This window comes from Spinacia oleracea, chromosome 1 (genome assembly GCF_020520425.1).
Source record: "Spinacia oleracea cultivar Varoflay chromosome 1, BTI_SOV_V1, whole genome shotgun sequence".
In the NCBI taxonomy this organism is placed as follows: Eukaryota; Viridiplantae; Streptophyta; class Magnoliopsida; order Caryophyllales; family Amaranthaceae; genus Spinacia; species Spinacia oleracea.
In genome coordinates, this window is record NC_079487.1 from 1,550,666 (window position 1) to 1,571,059 (window position 20,394).

The 20,394-nt window shown below is 42.0% G+C and overlaps 1 pseudogene; it reads left to right on the top strand.

The window, feature by feature from the left end:
- The first annotated feature begins 539 nt into the window (after positions 1-539).
- LOC130466574 (uncharacterized) lies at positions 540-639 on the top strand (annotated as a pseudogene).
- The last annotated feature ends 19,755 nt before the right edge of the window (positions 640-20,394 follow it).

Here is a 20,394-nt window from a genome sequence, read left to right on the forward strand (position 1 = left end):
TTCTAGTCCAATCAAAATCGTCTCATTCCGATATGTAGAACTTCAGATATCATCAAAGGAGTGAACGCTTGTCCGTTTTGATGCTTAGAAAAATAACGTTTAGCTTCGTTGTTGACTCAAAATTATTCCTAGAGACATGTAATGATCCTCAAGTCAACATCCCATCCGTTCATCATCCAAATCAACTCTGAACACTCCGAAAGCATCCAAATGATCGTAAAATCACCTGAAATATTAAAGAAAACACGAACGAGGCGTAATAGAGTACAACAACGACAACTTATGCAAATGCGACTCTAAATGCAACTAAAATTAGACGAATGCCTAGAAATGAAACCTAAATGCGCCTAAAATACCCTATACAAATATGATTCATCAGATTCTCATACTGGGCATTATGAATGGCCATCTCCTCAATTACCTCCATGGATCTAGAAACAGGAAGCTGTATGAATCTCCCACTAGCGGTAGAACCCAAAATAAGCCTAGAATCATTACCCAGACCATTATAGAATTGTTGAATCAAGAACCACGGTTGTAGACCATGGTGTGGGCACTCTCTATGAAAATCTTTAAACCTTTCCCAAACTTCGAACAAACTCTCATCTGTCTCTTGAGTAATAGAAATAATCTGGCTCTTCAGACGGGCTGTCTTCTCAGGTGGGAAATATTTCACATAGAACGCAAGGGCCAAAGATTCCTAGTGTATTATTTTCATAGCCGCTCAATTGAGCCCATTGATCCACAACTTCTCTTATCCACTCAGAGAAAATGGGAAAAACATATCTATAGTCTGTTCTTTTGTCACATTCTTCTGCTTGATAGTAGAGCAATATTGAATGAAGGAATGAGTATGAAGATTAGGGTCCTCACCCTTTCTGAGGGGGTCGAAAAAGCACGAGGCTAATGCGTGACCTCGTCCCTCGTGGGTGTGACGCTTCTTTTTGTCAAATCAAGTGTAATTGGATTTCCTGTGCATTTACACCCAATTGACTAGTAATATAGGAGTCGCCATTCAGTTTTCAACGACAATGAGAAAAACTGACAAAACCCGGTTATCGTGACATAAAGGGAGTGCAATTATGTTTGACCACGACGGCCGTAGGTTCCCTTGTGATCCCTGGTGGTGGCGATCGCTCAACGTACACCCGCAGGGTAGAGATTGAGGGTTCGGGGGACTGTAACTACCGAGAGGAGTACACGCTCTTCGATAACTCCAGAGGCAGGATATCCTTACTAGCTCAGCATAAATAATTGAAGGGACATGCGTTAACTATTAAACTAATCTGAGTTGATTTTATCAATATGCAACATATAGTAGTAGATCGAACGCGATTATCTGATTTAGATTGTTTTAAGGGACCTAGCATGATAATCCAATTTCCCAAAAATATCATATTTATTAAGCGTGATCGAACAATCAGATTTTAGTTAGTCTAACAGTTCATAAAAGGGCGAGGAAAGCAATTAAACCATGGAAAAGGGACACATTACGACGCACCCTTGAGAGGTGCGTCACGGTTCTCAGAAAAAACTAACCACTTTGACTTTGCTATTTCTCCTTTTATTTAACGAATCTCAAATTATGGGACAGGATACGTTCTGTTCGATTTATGGATCGATCGCGACAGAACGCGTGATCAGTTTTGCAGCGTGAGGCTTAGGCTTAGGGGTTTAGAGTCAATACTCAGAATATAATTGTATGTTGTTGTGTGTCCTTTTCACGTCGAACTTAAGGGTCTATTTATAGGAAAGAGTTCGTGGAAAGATAGAATCGCAGAACTCTAATCCACGAGGAATTAGGAAAAAACACGTACCAGGTATTTTCAGCGCCCAGGCCTGGGCGCCGAAGATTTCGGCGCCCAGAGCCAGGCGTTGAAAATAGGGTCTGGGCTGTTTTTCTTAGTCAGATTCGGATTCCTAGAATTCGGGGTATTTGAGATTTAATTGAGTCTTTTAGCGCGTATTAACCTTGTGACGGGATGCGTCTGGGCCCGTTACGAACTCTAGGTTCGTTAGGATTAATACGTGACTCTTACTTTAGGATTTAGGATTTATGTTGGAGTGCAATACCTAATTCTGACAGGTTTCTATCTTTTATGACTTGCCACTTTTAACAACTACCTATTACGGCAGTTACTATTTTTAGCAGGTTTCTATAAATAGCAAGTTTCGGGTGAAATCAAAAGGGGGTAATGAGATTCGTTATTTTATAGGAGATGCGTTGTCAAGTGGAGATTTACGTTCTCATCATCGAACCTTTCCCTTTCGGGAATGGGGACAAAAGTAGGTGTCTACAGTTAGCCCCCACTTTGACTGAGTCTCGGGATGAGACGATGGTCAAAGTACTGGACGGAGTGCGCCACACAAGCCATGGTGTATGTGACCTGTTTTGCGAGGGTCTCATGAGCCCCCGAGTGATAACATTTGACTTAAGGGGCATCACTTGAAATGTCGACATATCCCTCACGTGTCATTGGGATTTGTCAACGGATAGTATAGAATACTCCCTCACTTTGTCATTGGAAGTATCTAAAGAGGCGTAGAAACTCCCTCACTTTGTCATTGGGAGTAGCTACAGATGTTTTCGAAATCAAAGCTATAAAGTGTAATTGGGCCTGGCCAAGCCCAACCACGAGGTAAAAATGTTTTTTAAAGATTCTCATTTTCAAGGCTAGTTAAACGAGAAAACCCCTTGTTTTTATGGGACGTAAAACGAAGGAAAATCCAGCACATCGTTCTTTTTTGGAAAAACGGAAAACCAATCCTTTAATTTTTGGAAAAAAGGGATAACCAATTTCATCGTTCTTTTTTGGAAAAACGGAAAACCAATCCTTTAATTTTTGGAAAAAAGGAAAACCGATCCTTTAATTTTTGGAAAAAGGGAAAACCGATCCTTTAATTTTTGGAAAAAGGGAAAACCGATAAAGGTTATCGCTGCAGCGACTAAGGACCTGCGCGGTTAGTGACGCAAACCCCGCCAGCTAAAGATGGCGAGCCTGTCCGCTAAGGGTGGACACCCCGTCCGATAGAAGTGGACGAATCTGTTTTTGAAATTTGAAGATAAGGACCTACGCGGTTTGTGACGCAGACCCCGCCGGCTAAAGATGGCGAGCCTATTTTGAATTTGAAGACTTTATTTTTCGAAAACTGAGGACCTGCGCGGCTAGTGACGCAGACCCCGCCCGTTGAAGGTGGGCGAACCCATTTTGAATTTCTTACTTTCTTTTCATTTTGCCTGTGTGGAAAGGCTTTTTGTGATTACGACCTGTTGGTGGGTCGCAATATTTCCTGATTAGGTGTGTCCTATAAGTGGGCCCACACTGCATATTTTTTTTTTGTGTTAACGATATTGTAAAGTACCGTTTTTGGGAAAGAAATATCAAGATAACGGATATTTTACACAAATAGGGGATTGTGCGTGCCCGACAGCGAATATTCGATGTCTGGAAATCACTTTCAGCGCCCAGCTCTGGGCGCGAGAATTTCTAACGCCCAGTGCTGGGAGTTGAAAATGCGAAGGGGAGGACGGTCTTTAAAAGACGCGACCGTCTTCTTTTTCTTCTCATTTCCGCCATATTCGTTCTTACTCTTCATTTCATTCTACTTATTTTTGCTCGTTTTCTTCACTTTCCTTCACGAGTTCTACTCCAAATCACTTCCTAATCTTCCCAATGTAAGTGATTTTCAGTAATTTTGAGCTTTTTTGTCAATTTCAGTATTTTTGTCAAGTATTTTTATGCATGAAATTGATTTGGGGGTTTTTTATTTTGTGCCCCTTTCCTTCAATTAGATAGTTGGAAATGTTCCACATAACATGTTAATTAGTTTGTGCATGTTAATTTTTGCAAGTATGTTGATTCTTGTTGAATTTGGGCATTTTTATACTAGCCCCCAAGTATACCTACGACTCTAGTGTTTTCTTACAATGTAGGTGTTTTTGGTATATTGCTTGCGTTCCTCACAATTCATGAATGACAAATTATGGAAGAATTTTCATTTTGTTGGAGTTAATTAAAATTTTTACTTAGGTAATTTTTGCTCAATATGAACTTAGTATCATGTCTTAGGGAACAAAAATTGTATAACTCCATTTTATGAGTGAAATGCACTCCTTTAGTGATTGGTGTGAGTGCCAGTTTTGTTAAGGTATAATGCCTTATTGTATTATTGATCAGCATGCCTGACGAGTCGTCACCTCCTTTTGGTGGCCACGAGGAGCGTGGCATGACGTGTCAGTCTACTGGCGCGGGACCCCTATGGGTGGGTCCTGAGCTCTACGACGGTCGGGACCTGCACTACGACCTAGAGCACCACGTGACTTCCCGCCTTCACGCGAGGAGGGAGACTACGGTTCGCGGCTACGGTGCAGCGACGAGCGAGACTGTTTTTGGCTTCCTGAGCTCGGACGCCCAGGCTTTGGTAAGGGCGAGCTCACTGTTTCCGGTGGTCGAGGTGGTGGTGGGATACCACCAACACTTTCCATTTTCCTTGGGGTGAGATAACGATTACTCCCGAGGACTACACGGCTTTGACGGGCTTGACCTTTACAGGGAACCCCGTTCGTCTGAGGTCGGATGGCCCACCGCCGACCGTTGCTGAGGGTACCAGGCTCCTGGGCTCGTGGATGGGCATGAGATTGCCTTCGTACCAGCCCCGTGGGATACCTTTCGCTGACCTGATGTGGGCCTTGGAGCATGGGGTAGAGGAGTCATCTTCGAGACAGGCTCGACTGTTCTACCTCCATTTCATTACTTCCACTTTTCTATCGGGTCCGAGTGACACCTTTGACCCGAGGTGGATAGGCATGGTGGAGGACGTGTCTACACTGGGTGACTATTGCTGGGGCGATTTGGGCTATGCGACGCTCGTCGGCCAGATGAGTTTGGCGGTGCGCGACTCGGACCCGAGTAGACGTCACTTTGTCATTACATTGGCGGGAGTGCCGCGTTTGATCGAGGTATGTGCCTAAACTTTCTTTTGTTTTCTCGCTTTTACCGGGTCTCCTTTTTTTTTGACGTTTTATTGTCTTTTCCTTTTGCAGCTGTGGGCCTTTGAGCACTTACCTTGGCTGGCTCCCCGAAAGGGGCAGAGGCCTTTGGAGTACCCTGCCGGTCGTCGTTGGGGTTGGAAGAAGAAGCTGGCTGTGCGTCCACCGCCCGATACCGTGTGGGATCTCATTCGGGACGGGAACCCTGAGCATGTGCAGAATCTTATCCTCTATCTCGTATTTCGCCATTCTTTTTATTTTCTATGTGCGAGATCTGACCGTGTTTGTACAAAACAGGTGGTTTGGACCCCGTGGCTCTCTTTTAGGGGTACTTATGCTTCGGTCAGGGATAGTTATGCCCTGAGCCAGATGCGGGTCTTGTTCGTTGGCCGCTGGGACCCTATCTGGTACCTGGGAGAGCGGGTACGTATGCAGACGGTCGGGGCTTTTTAGGTGCCTAGGCCTCCGCCTGCGACCATGCTATCTACTCGATCGATAGGCGAGTCGTGGAGGGTCCACTTGAGGACTGGCGTGCCGGAGACGGAGTTGGTGATACCGGGAGCTAGCTATTATCAGTTTATCCAGGATTCTCTTCGTCTCCCGGAGCCTGGCGCTGTAAGTTGCCCTCTCTTTTTGTATTGATTTTAGTGCTTTCATGCTCGTGCCCATGTGTTTATGTTTACTGTGTTTTGTGAAGGAGTATCCTGACCTTTCATTGGGGGGATGGGTGCTTCCCGATGCTCGGATCTCGTATACCGGAGAGAGTGGATCCGAGATTATGGAGACTTTCCCGGAAGACCGGGTTTTCCATGCTCCGCTCCGTGAGGGAGTACAGGCGGAGTGCACCTTTTATTTGTGCACTCTCCTTATATCTTTCTTTTTTTCTTTTGTTACTAACATTCCTGTTTCAGGTTCCGGCCCGCACGGCCAACGCGATGGTGGGGGTTATCAACCGGTTGAAGTCCGCGTTGGTTCGGGCCCGATCTGCACTTTCTTGCAGGAGCCCCCACTCCACTCGGGTAATGTGCCCTCTTTTGCTTTTGATCTATACCTTTTGTTTGGTTTTCCGTTACTCACCCTCTTTTATTTTTGTAGACGGGGGCTGGACGAGCCGGGGCCAACGACGCGGGTCCCTCGGGAGGGGGACGCGGTCGTGGGGAGAGAGAGAGGGCACGACACTCGCCCCTACGGCATCGCCGTTCCGATGTGGGGGTGAGTTCTTCCGGGGAGAGGTCCGAGCCGGAGCGTGGGTGACGTTCCGTGTCGGTGGCTCGAGAGGCTAGCCCCGAGTTACAGTCACAGCCTCATTTTTGGGGTGATTCTGGCTGGGGGTCCTCATACCACGGGGAGTGGAGTGGATGGACCGGCGAGGCTTGGAGACATGAAGCCGATGACGAGTCTTAGGCTTACCTCCTGTTTTGTATATGTTCATTCTTGTATTCCGCATGTATATATATTTTATTTTTTGCGAATTTTGGGTGCAAGAATGTTTTGAGCCTTCCATGGGCTTTGCCTTAACATATTATAGCAATATTAGCTCTCTAAACCAACGACGAATTTTGAAAAGAGAAAGAATTCCGTAAAAATAATGAGTTCATACAAGAGTTCACACATATTTTTAGACTAGCCGACTACTTGGGGTATTACATATGCATGTTTATTATTTTTCGCTTTTTGCCGACTCGTGCCATACTCATTTGTTGGGCTTGTTCCTGAAAATTCTTGTGTCTTTGTTTTCATTCTATTTGGCCTTGCCCGTGCATGGGTTGGGGTATAGTGCCCTTTGTAATATCCTTTCTTCTTGATGTGTTGCATGACTTTATTATTTTTTAATATTTATTGGACCGAATCCTTGATAAGGATTGCCTACGTATCTTGTCAGAATCAGGTCGCGCGTAGTTCTAGCTTTGACTTTTGAATTTATGTTTTTGAAAGGGGTATTCATTACACATCTGCTTCCCCCCCAAGTGTTCGTGGTTCTTTTGATGGTTCGAAAAAGGAGTACGAACACTTGTAGAAGCGGGAGGATAGGTGGCAAGAGAGAATGACGCCCATTCACGGGCGTAGGTAATATCGGCGCCCAGGCCTGGGCGTGAAAAATAGCAGCGCCCAGTCCTGGGCGTTGAAACTTTGTCCTTCGCCTTTTTCTACTTTATCGAGTTTTATACCGTTTGCTTAGAGTAATGTGCAGAATGCTTGCTTATGAGTCTTAATGTGTTTTATTATATGCCTTAACTCCGGACTGAATTTTATTAAATATAGTACCTTTTCAATTGGTCTAAATTCGTGAGGTTAGCGAATTCCGCTCCATCTATGTCGGCTAGTTGGACTGCTCCACCAGGTAGGATGGTCTTTACAGAATATGGTTCTGTCCAGTTAGGCCGGAATTTTCCTCGAGGGTCCGTAGTAGGTGCGCGGACTTCTTTTAACACAAAATCGCCTTCTTTGATATTTCGAGGTTTGACTCTTTTGTTGAATTGCCTTGCGATGCGCTTTTGATACACTTGCACGTGATGTAAAGCTCTCAACCTCCGTTCGTCTAAAAGGACGAACTCGTCGTACCTAGCTTGAACCCAATTGGCCTCGGGCAACTTGCTTTCTAGGACGATCCGGAGGGAGGGAATTTCTAACTCGATCGGTTGAACTGCTTCCATTCCGTATACCAAGGAGTAGGGTGTTACTCCAATGGAGGTGCGGATTGAGGTTCGATAGCCCCATAATGCGAAGTGTAATTTGTTGGGCCAATCCTTATAATTTTCGACCATTTTTTTGATTATGACTTTAATATTTTTGTTGGTCGCCTCTACCGCGCCGTTCATTTGCGGCCTGTAGGGAGAGGATTTATGGTGTTTGACATGATATTTTTCGAGCAGGTCTTGGACTTCGGCCCTAAAGTGGGAACCTTGGTCACTTATGATTTCATGTGGAACCCCGTATCGACAGAATATGTTCTTTTCTAGGAATCGAGCGACATGTTTGGCCGTTAATTTTGCATAGGAGACTGCCTCTACCCATTAAGTGAAGTAATCAATTGCGACTAAAACGTACTCGTGTCCCCCTACGCCTGTTGGTGTTACTTTGCCGATTATATCTATACCCCAGGTTGAAAAGGGCCATGGAGAAGTAAAGGTGTATAGTTCTGAGGGAGGCAAGTGGTTAAGGTTACTGAAGATTTGGCATTTTGGGAAAGTTTTTACAAAGTGATGGCAATCGGTTTCCATAGTGGTCCAATAGTACCCCGAGCGGGATATTTTTCAGGATAGCATTTTTCCGTTAATATGGGGTCCGCACACGCCGTTATGGTATTCTTCCATTAGTCTTTGGGCTTGGTTTTGGTGGACACAGAGTAACTTGATTTTATTCGGCGTGTATTTGTACAGTTCCCCCAGAATTATGCTATATTGTGAAGCGAGGAGGCGTAGGGCCTTTTGTGCTCGCGGGGAGGTGTTTGGGGGGAATTCCCCACTTGTTTTGTAACGAAGGATGTCCGTATACCATGGTTCTTCTTCGGTGTTTTCAGGTTCGGAGTCTATGGCACAGCAATAAGCCGGCTCTTTCCTTCCCTCGACCCGAAGGGTCATTCCGTCCCATTCATTCGGGATGTTGAGAATTGAAGCTAGCTTTGCTAGTGCATCCGCGAATTGGTTGTCGTCTCTTGGTAAGTACGTATACTCGATTTTTTCAAATTGCTCGACTATTTGGTGTAAGTGAGCTTGATATTTTGAGAGACTAGTGCTTCGGACCTTCCATCTTTTGGATATATGGTTGATTATTAGGGTAGAATCCCCGAAGACTTGTAGATGTTTGACTCCGAGGCTGACTGCGACCTCTAGCCCAACTATGCAGGCTTCATATTCGGCGGCGTTGTTTGTGGCCACGAAGTCAAGTTTGACGGAAATTGGTATATGGGCCCCTTCGGGACTGACTAAGAGAACTCCGACGCCGCATCCTTTCTGATTGGACGCGCCATCGAAGTATAGTGTCCAATAGTCGTCTCGTATCATCAGAAGTTCCTGGTCGGGGAGGAGGTAAGCTTCCGTGGTTTCCTCATTCGTGGCATGCTCGGCCAGGAACTCGGCTACCGCTCTTCCTTTGATTGTTTTTTCTGGCATGAATTTTAGGTCGAATTCTGAGAGCATGACTAGCCACCTGGACAGGCGACCATTTAGGGCAGGCTTTTCGAACATGTATTTTAAGGGGTCTAGTTGTGACACTATATGAACAGTGTGGGTCAATAGGTAATGTCTGAGTTTTTTGGATGCCCAGACGAGGGCGAGGCAGGTTTTCTCAAGTTTTGTGTATCTCGTCTCGTACTATATGAACTTCTTGCTCAAGTAGTAAATGGCTTGCTCGGATCCATGTACACACTGTGAGAGCATAGCTCCTGCTGCAGTATCCGTGACGGTTAGGTATAGGCGTAAAGGGATTCCGGGCAAAGGCGGGGAAAGGACGGGTGGTTTGCTTAGATATTCTTTGATTTTATCGAAGGCAATTTGTGATTGTTCATCCCATTCGGCTTTTTCCTCTTTTCTTAATTTTTTTAATATTGGCTCGCAAGTCATAGTAAGCTTGGAAATGAACCTACTAATGTATTGCAGCTTTCCTAGGAAGCCCCTTATCTGTTTTTCAGTTTTCGGTGGGGGCATTTCGTTAATGGCTTTGATCTTGGATGGGTCAATCTCGATTCCTCGCGTACTAACAACATATCCTAGCAACTTTCCAGAGGTTACCCCGAACACACATTTTTGTGGATTTAGTCTCATGTTATATTTCAAGATTCGGGTGAAGAATTTTCTAAGTGCCGGGAGGTGACCGTGCCGGTCTTTAGATTTGACGATCATGTCGTCTACATAGACCTCGATTTCTTTATCTATCATGTCATGGAGTAACGTGGTGGCTGTTCTTTGATAGGTGGCCCCCGCGTTTTTCAAACCAAAAGGCATTACAGTGTAACAATATGTACCCCAAGGGGTAATGAAAGTTGTTTTTTCCATGTCTTCTTCTGCCATAAGTATTTGGTTATATCCGGCGTACCCGTCCATAAAGGAGAGGAGTGCGTGTTCTACGGTGTTGTCTACTAGTATGTCAATGTGAGGTAGAGGGAAGTCATCTTTGGGACTGGCTTTGTTGAGGTCTCAAAAGTCTACGCACATTCGCACTCGTCCATCTGTTTTAGCTACGGGGACAATATTGGCCACCCATTCTGGGTAGTTGGAGACTTTTATAAAGCCGGCGTCTAATTGTTTAGTGACTTCTTCTTTTATTTTCAAGGCTATCTCTGGTTTGAGCCGCCGTAGCTTTTGTTTTACCGGCGTCATTTTGGGATCTAGCGGAATTTTATGCTCAGCGATTTCTCGATCTATTCCTGGCATGTCTTTGTAGGACCAAGCAAAGACACCCTCGAATTCCCGCAAAGTGGAGATTAGATCGGCCTTTTCAGTGGGAGTTAAGGTGAGGCAAATTTTAATGATTTTAGGATTTTCTTCTGTTCCAATATTTACCGATTATGTGTCCTCAATTATAAGAGTTTTGAGTTCTTGTTCATTTACAGCTTTTATTAGTTCGGTACATTCCTCTTCTGGCTCTTTTTTGCGCTCATTAGTGGTGAGACATTCTGCATTATTACTCGGATTCTTAAGCGGCATATACTCAAAAGTTTTGTTTATCTTATTAAAGTCATGAAGCATTACATCAAAAAGATCTCCCGGAGTAGATATTTCCGGGTCTAAACTATTTTTGGGAGGGGTTACAATTTTGCTAGGTTCGGACTCGGAGTCAGACTCGGATTCAGACTCTAATTCTTCGTACATCGGACCCTCTCCCGCATATATCTTGAACTTCATCCCACGAGCATTAGTCCATTTGAAAGTCTTGCGCCACCCTCGTTGGATTTGGTCATCTTTTGAGGGTGATGGAGCGATCAATTTAGTAGGATCGAACACTTCATCTTGAAGAGCTAATGCCATAATTTCTGTTTCGTTCTTCGCTCTTTTCTTTTTTAACCCAAACAATAGCCCGAAAGCATGTGAGTTGGGGAGCGTTTTTGGCATAGCACGATTCTTTGGGGCGAGTGGCCTTTGAGAACGTAAAGGGTCGTGTCCCAGAGCATGCATCTCTTGGGTTTGTGCGTCCTCTAGGTATAGATGTTCGGGATATGCTTCTTCCATCGCGTTCCTTGATGGCTATCACGGGTAGGTATTCAGGGGCTCTGCATTATCGTTGTGGAGTAGGAGACACATTAGTTTGTTTCGTGAGTCGGTTTTTTTTAGACATTCTATGACTACCCTTAAGTAGGACTAGTATATTTGGACTGCTATGTGTGCACTTTGAACTCTTTATATTTTCGAAAATCTTTGCCCGTGTGACATCCATAATTATTTGCATGTTCGGTTTTTAGTGCCGAGCATTGTCGCCGTAGGAGGCCTAACAGCGACGCAAAGAGTTATTAATTTTTTACGAGTCGCTTTTGAAATCGAGTGCTTTTCTTACGCCCTCGTAGCAACGTATTTTCCTTTTGCGCGGGCACCGAGGCTGCTGCGCCTGACCAAAAGGCCAAGCAGCAACTTCAGCGCCCAACTTAGGGCGTGAGAAATTCTGGCGCCCAGCCAGGGGCGTTGAAAATTCGTCCCTGGCTGGTTCTCGTTTTCTGTTTGCGTCTACTTTTGTTTACGCGACTTCGATTTTGCGTGCTTGCCCAATAACGTCCTTTACGCGTTGTGCAGCGTTTGTGGGATTCGTTACAGGCCATCCTGAGTGTCGCTCATTTTTGTGGCGATCGTTCGGGTTTGCGGAACACGTGTTTCGGTATAACTCTTTGGCAAATTGGTTCATGAATGTTTGGGCAATTTTTTAAGGTCGTCGGTTTTTCTAGGACAGTTTGTCACACACAATCATATATTTCGCTACACATAACTAACATTCCATCATGAGGCAATAATAATATGTCATGTAGTTTATGATTGGTTTCTATGGGTAGTTATTTGTGCCTGGCTTGGTACCGCTTCTATCGTAGATCCAACACATGCCCAGGTCGAGGTAGTGTCTTCAGCAGACGAATTTCGCTCAAGAGGCCAACCCGCAAGTGCAAGCCAAGGGGGCATGCAGGCGAGAGGGACCTAATGGGCGAGCGATTGGGTTCGGGATTGGTGTACTACCTGCAAAAGTACCGAGTGGGAAACATGCGCGGCGTGTGCACCCCCCTATTGGCGAATTAAGGTATCCTTAGTCCCAACTCCCGAGGTAGCCGAGATTCGTTATGCGGTTCTGCCCGTTCATATTAATATGCTGATTTTCAGGTCGTCCCAACTTGATTGGGAAATAAACGCGGGGTAGGATCGTTTCACCCTTCGGCTATTTTGATTACCTACAAGCACGAGTATTTCCTTCACTATCCCCAGTGGAGTCGCCACTGTGAGGGGGTCGAAAAAGCACGAGGCTAATGCGTGACCTCGTCCCTCGTGGGTGTGACGCTTCTTTTTGTCAAATCAAGTGTAATTGGATTTCCTGTGAATTTACACCCAATTGACTAGTAATATAGGAGTCGTCATTCAGTTTTTAACGACAATGAGAAAAACTGACAAAACCCGGTTATCGTGACATAAAGGGAGTGCAATTATGTTTGACCACGACGGCCGTAGGTTCCCTTGTGATCCCTGGTGGTGGGGATCGCTCAACGTACACCCGCAGGGTAGAGATTGAGGGTTCGGGGGACTGTAACTACCGAGAGGAGTACTCGCTCTTCGATAACTCCAAAGGCAGGATATCCTTACTAGCTCAGCATAAATAATTGAAGGGACATGCGTTAACTATTAAACTAATCTGAGTTGATTTTATCAATATGCAACATATAGTACTAGATCGAAGGCGATTATCTGATTTAGATTGTTTTAAGGGACCTAGCATGATAATCCAATTTCCCAAAAATATCATATTTATTAAGCGTGATCGAACAATCAGATTTTAGTTAGTTTAACAGTTCATAAAAGGGCGAGGAAAGCAATTAAACCATGGAAAAGGGACACATTACGACGCACCCTTGAGAGATGCGTCACGGTTCTCAGAAAACTAACCACTTTGACTTTGCTATTTCTCCTTTTATTTAACGAATCTCAAATTATGGGACAGGATACGTTCTGTTCGATTTATGGATCGATTGCGACAGAACGCGTGATCAGTTTTGCAGCGTGAGGCTTAGGCTTAGGGGTTTAGAGTTAATACTCAGAATATAATTGTATGTTGTTGTGTGTCCTTTTCACGTCAAACTTAAGGGTATATTTATAGGAAAGAGTTCGTGGAAAGATAGAATTGCAGAACTCTAATCCACGAGGAATTAGGAAAAAACACGTACCAGGTAGTTTTCAGCGCCCAGGCCTGGGCGCCGAAGATTTCGGCGCCCAGAGCCAGGCGTTGAAAATAGGGTCTGGGCTGTTTTTCTTAGTCAGATTCGGAATCCTAGAATCCGGAGTATTTGAGATTTAATTGAGTCTTTTAGCGCGTATTAACCTTGTGACGGGATGCGTCTGGCCCGTTACGAACTCTAGGTTCGTTAGGATTAATACGTGACTCTTACTTTCGAATCATATTAGGAATAGGATTATCTCGCAATTTCTATCTCATTTAGGATTTATGTTGGAGTACAATACCTAATTCTGACAGGTTTCTATCTTTTATGACTTGCCACTTTTAACAACTACCTATTACGGCAGTTACTATTTTTAGCAGGTTTCCATAAATAGCAAGTTTCGGGTGAAATGAAAAGGGGGTAATGAGATTCGTTATTTTATAGGAGATGCGTTGTCAAGTGGAGATTTACGTTCTCATCATCGAACCTTTCCCTTTCGGGAATGGGGACAAAAGTAGGTGTCTACACCCTTCTCCCCACCGAATTGGTGCCTCTCAATCATATTTATCAAAGCAGGCTCTGAAACTCTCAAATGCAATAGAAGGCATGATCACCTTAGGTAGCACGGACAGACTTGGCTTAGAATATTCTGTAAGCCTCGGCTCAACTGGTTCATCACCCATCTCTGAAATTGTATTTGTATCTGAAGTAAAAACATCGCCAATGATATGATCAAAATCAGAGTCAGAGTAATTCCCACACTGTGTGTTAAAGTTTCTTCGTCTACGAAAGGTCCTTTCAGGTTCAGGATCGAACGGAGTAAGATTACTAGTACCTACGGTCTTGGGCATAGACAAAGAAACTACAAACAAGTGTGACATCCGATCTCAAGGAATATGAGTCCCTTGAGAAGTAAAAATAATCTAGAACAAACAATTAATATCAGAAAATAAATTCATTTCCCCGACAATAGCGCCAAAATTTGACAGGCTAAAGACGTATCACCTAATCAAAGATAAACCTAATTCCACTAACCAGGTAACAAGGGAAGTCAGGATTGAATCCACAGGGAAATGGCATTCTTCCTATTACTAAAATAAGTTCTAGACCATCGGGAAACAAGAGATTGATTTAGTTTGAATAATAAAACTACAACGATATAAATTAGATAATAAAAGGTCTAGGGCATAGGTTCACCAATGAACAACAATCCAGGATGATAAACAATACTAATAATCAATAAAGCAGTTAATCAGAATAGCATGCTCTCTCGAATCAATACTAATCATAGACTTGAAATGAACAGGCTCTCGCTATGTATTAATCCCAATTCTACCTATTGAACCAAGCCTAAATATCAAATTGCATTTCTCGAATCTTAACTTGATATTGCTAGACTAATACAATTAAATCTGCGCAAATCTAATCGCAAAGTATAATGAAAAAAATCAATAGGAATTAACCAACAACATCAACCATTAACAACATTCAATCATCCCTTCATATTGGTTCATGGATTCCCAAATCCTAGAATAAGACTACTCACACATAATTGAATTAAGAAAAACAATATTATTCCATAGAAACATGATTTGAAGCAATAAAATAAAACAAAGGAAATAAATTGAAATTGAATAAACAAGCTAGGAATTGAATTATTACCTAAACGAAAAACGGAAGAATAAATGAAAGATTGGAACTTTGATTGAAATAATAAAAGTGTTTGGAATAATTATGAGAGAATAACTAAGTGAAAAAATAAACTAAGTACTCAATACTAGAAATTAAGATGCCTACAATAAACTAAGGGCTTAGTAATTATAGTCTTGCCCAAAGAAAACGATTAAAAACGGAAAAAGAAACTAATCAGCGCGTCCAGAGGTTGTCGTCGTCCGATCGGGCAATGGGCCGCCTGATCGAGCGGTCAGCTTGTAACCCGCCCGATCGGGTGGATGAAATATCTTCAATGCTGCTGCAGGATGGCCGCCCGATGGACACCAAGCGGATGGCTCCCGATCAGGCGCGTGCATTAAGCTTATTTATTGCCCGGTTGGTCTCCATTCGCCCTCTAGTTCTTGGGAGACCGGCTCCACGTGTCCTTCTTCATCATAACCACCGAGTCTAACACTTGGGGCTCTAACATGCACATCATTGGCTCCCAAGAATTGACAATAACCATCCGAATCTCCTCGGGATCGTGTAGTGGCCCATAATATCACGAAACGGGCCTAAAAAGACCAATTTCCCATTAAACGACCTAAAATCTCAAGTCACATTACACAACTCCTAAGAGCTCATTTAACACAGAAAAGTACTAAGGGACGGGGGTAAAAACTCTATACAAAATGCATATATCAAGAACCTATTCTAGAGGAGACTCACCAACCTGCAAACGAGTTGATTCCTTCTGATAGGGGCGGGGGCCCTCCCCCCTTGGTTTCATCATTAGATTAATCTCCTAGAATGTGCGGTGCTGTAACAAGACCTTCAAGAAAAAGTAGATTAAATCCTTTTTTCTAACTAGGAAGGTTGATATGTGTGCCTTATTAGAAACTAGAGTCAAGGAACGTAATGCTGACAAAGTATTTCACAAAAAATTCAGAAATTGGGAGTTATGTTGTAATTAATCTTATGCTATTAATGGGAGGATTTGGCTTTGTTGGATCCCTTTGAAAGTGAATATATCAGTCTTGGTAATTTATGCTCAAGGGATCTTTGGTCAAGTCATTGACCTTTTTACAGGAATGTCGTTTCATTTTGTCGTTGTTTATGGCCACAATACAGTGGAACAAAGGAAGGATCTTTAGAGTTTTCTAAATCAGGTGTGTTCTCAAGTTCATGGACCTTTGAAGCTTATTGGTGATTTTAATGTTGTTCTTTTTTCTAAAGATAGGTTACAGGGTAATTCTATTACTGAGTATGACATAAAGGGATTTTGTTGGTTTCTTACAAGATAATCATCTTTCTATTGTTAGGTAGCTACTTTACCTGGGTGAATAACCAGGATGGTGCTGACATAATCCACTTAAGAATCGATTGGTGCTTTGCAAATATAGAGTGGTTAATGCAGTTTGCTGATGTGGTTGTAGAAGTGTTAGAGAAAGGTGTGTCAGACCATTGTCCTATTGCTATTAATTTAGAGCAGCTTGTGATTAAGAAAAATACCCCATTTTGATTTATACATGTTCTTGTTGATCATGATTAGTTTGAAGATATTGTGTTATAGATCTGGGAGCAGAATATGCATTCTAATCCTTTGTTGAATTGTTGGTATAAGTTCAAAGCTCTGAAAACTCCTCTCAAGCAGCTTAACACAAGACACTATCAAGGTATAACTTCCAGACTTCAGAATCTCGGAGGTGATTTAATTTTTACTCAAGATCAACTTGCACATGATTATTTGAATTCCTCTTTGATAGAAACTTAATGGAAGCTTCTACATGAGTTGGAGAAATGGAGCTCGACCGAGGAGAAAATATGGCATCAAAAGGCTAGAATTGATTGGCTTAAGTTGGGTGATACAAATATAAATTTTTTTCACTCTTTTGTTAAAGAGAGGAAAAACCAATATGCAATCAAAATGCTTATCAAGAATGATGGGTCAAGATGCATTACCCAAGCTAAGATCACCCTTGAAGTCAAGCAATTTTATCAAAATCTCATGGAAAGCTCGGTTGACAATCTGCTTATGGTGGACAAAATTGTTGTAGCTAGGGGAGATACTCTTTCTACGCAATAACATGCTAACCTCTTGAAGCCTTTTACTGGCCAGGAAATTCAGACACCTTTATTTGGTATGGATTCACAAAAAGCCCCAGGTATGGACGGTTTTAATGTATATTTTTTCAAGAAATCCTGGAATGTGGTTGGTCATAGTGTCATTGAGGCTATTAAAAACTTCTTTTCTACTAGTTATCTCCCTAATATTGTGAATTGTACATATGTTTCTGAAGGAAATAATGTCTTTGGTCCAAGTATGCATTTAATTCTAAGTCTAATAAATGCGGTTCGGTATTAATTAAGCAAATTAATTATTTAGTGAAATCAAGTGTTATGAATGCCTAGCTAGAGGCCGCTTCAGTTCATGTGGAATTAATGTCATCAATTCCACAACTTACTCTTGACTATAATATTTGCCGTAGGTCACACAAATAGTACGTGAACAGAACAAGTATTTAGGTGAATATTATATTTAGTAAATACTCTAATTATGGATATTCGGAAATGACGGATGTTGGTTACAGTGGGAGCTAAACAAACTGTCAAAAGGCAAAGAAAGAATATTTGCCGGAAATGAAGATATCAGCGGAAACGGAAATATGGTTCATAACGGAAATATAAATATTATCGAAGTCGAAGATATTATCGAAATATGGTTCGTATCGGAAATATTATCGGAAATAGAAATATTGTCGGAATCGGAAATATTACCGGAAACAGAAATATTTTCGGAATCGGAAATATTATCGGAAACGTAAATATTGTTCGAATTAATTTCGGAATCAGAAAAACGAATCGAAGCACGAAACGAGCGACAGACCATTGCACGAGGAAATGACCCATCGCTCATGGGTCTTAGCACAGTGTGCCAGCCATAAGGCCAACGTTGCTGACCAGTGCGCATGGGGAAGCATTGATGCGCCTTGCTCGCGGGTCAGCGCTGCTGGCTTGTGCTTGGCCAGCGCAGCTGGGCCGTGTGCACAAGGCAACGATCAGTCGGTTTGCTTGCTTTGCAAGCAGCCGGCCAACCCGAGTGCTTTAGAGTTTTGGGTTTTGGTAAATTCCTAGAACTTTCCTAAAACGTTCTAGGGTTTTGGCTCCTAGGGTTTTTCCTATTTCCTATAAATACATGGCATATGGTCATGAATAAACATATCAATTGAAACACAATTCAATACACTTTTCCTATCACCTAAAAGTGAAAATCCCGAAATCATAAAACCTTATTTTATATCCTAGTTGGTACGATCTAAAGGGAATCCGGAAGTACTGTGGACTTTCTATAGAGGGATGACGTTTGGCGTTCTAACTTGTTCTTGTTCGGATCGGGAGCAGCAAGGGAAGGCACGCATCATAAAGTGTGTTCACCAAATCATGCTAAATGATTATGTGCATTTAATTTGGATTCTGACATTTATGGTTTTTCCGCATGACATTAGATTGTTCATAACCTAACAGTGGTATCACGAGTCTGTAATTAATTTCATAATCATTTAAATTAATATGGATTAATCTTATAATTCGCAAAGAATTAAAAGGGTGGATTAATTTGGTATAATTAATTGCAAATTCATGCGATTATTAATTAATACTATGTTCGCTGGATTTTCGGCAGTTTTGTCAATAATGAGCGGAATATTATGTTTGTATAATGAATTCCACATGTAAACGGTGTTTTAAAATTTTGACAAAAATGGTACATTTTCAGCCAAACACAGAAGTCTCAAATTCGAAGCCTAAATATGACTTTTCGAACGTTTTTGTTTTTCGAATGCATAATTATAATTTTAATGATTGTAAAAAATAATATTTGCGAATCTTGTTTGAGTTAATAAATGACCTACTGCATATGGTTAACAATTTCAAGATTTAAATTCGTTAATTATGCTACCTAATTTGTAATTATAATTAATTTATTGAATTTCAAATAATTCGGTATTTGTATTGATTTTCATAATTATTTAGTAATTTAATTGGGATCTTATGACTAAAAGACCACCTAAAATTTAAAGTTTGAATCTTTAAAATTTTATGAAACCTAATTTTAATCCGTAAAGTTCATGTAATTGAAAAATTGTTTTAATTAATGAAATTTTCGATTTATCGCCTAAATATTTATGAAATTAATATGATTTATTAATTTTTCATAAATTTTGAAATATATAAACATGTAATTTTATAATTAGTTCACAATCTTGCACGTACGAACAAAGCCGCAAGGGCCACGAACGTACGAAGCCCTTCATTGGTGTTGTTGCTGCCTTGGGCGCACAACGTGCGAGCGATGGATGCTCGTGTTGTGAGCCGAACTGTGTGGTGGACGAGATGCATGGGTGCGCGCAGCAGGCGTTGTGTATGCCTGTGCGAGTGGGAGAGGAGGGCGACAAGCAAAGGGGTGAGCGAGCGACACATTGAGCAAGGGAGCTCACGTGCGCGCAGCGCCTAGCCCTTCTGCCCAACGCGCGAGCAAGCGAACGCTGGCTGCGCTGCTGCTTGCTGCGATGTTGTGCGCGACGATGCTATGCAGGTCAGGGAGCGCTGAGGGGGCAGCGAGCGATCTGTCGCTGTTGTACTGCGCTCTAGCGTAGTTGTTGCTGCGCATATGAGGCCTAGGTGGAGGATGGGCTTCGTGATCATTGTCTTGCCTTGTCCCAATGATCTTTTCGATTTTATTTTTCGTTTAGCGATGAATTCAATAAATTTTAATTTCGTGGTTATAAATTTTTCTCGAAATTTAATTTTATTAGTTTAATTTATTAAAATTAATTTTATACTAATTATTTAATAAAATTAAAACCTTGAATAAATTATAATTAATTCATTTTAATCAACTAAAATTCGTTTGAGGGAAATAAAATAATTATATGAGCTTTAAATTTTAATTAAATATGTGGTTTCCGCTTGGACTTGGAAAGACATTCTATGTTTAAAATTAATAAAGCATATAAATCTTGGTTTAAGTTCGAGCTTTTATTCACGTTGGTTAAAACTCTTGATTAAGTCCTTATTACCCTGGGATTAATAAACTCTATTAGAACTAATAAGGTTAAATAATTGGTAGATTCTTGTGCCTTAATTAGTTGTTGCAATTATAATGTGATGCATATTTTCTGCTAACTCGCTAAGTGGGTCATTCATTGATAAATGAATGGGTGAATGGTATATTGTAAATATATTGTTTTGCAGGTTGCGGAAAGTGACTAATATGGCCCAAAGAGGATAGAAAATATGGTATGCGTACCATTAAATTTGAATGTAAAATATGGTCAAATGTACCATGGTTTTTTATTTAAATATGGTCTGCGCACCATTAATTTGTTGTAAATCGTATTTGATGAAAATG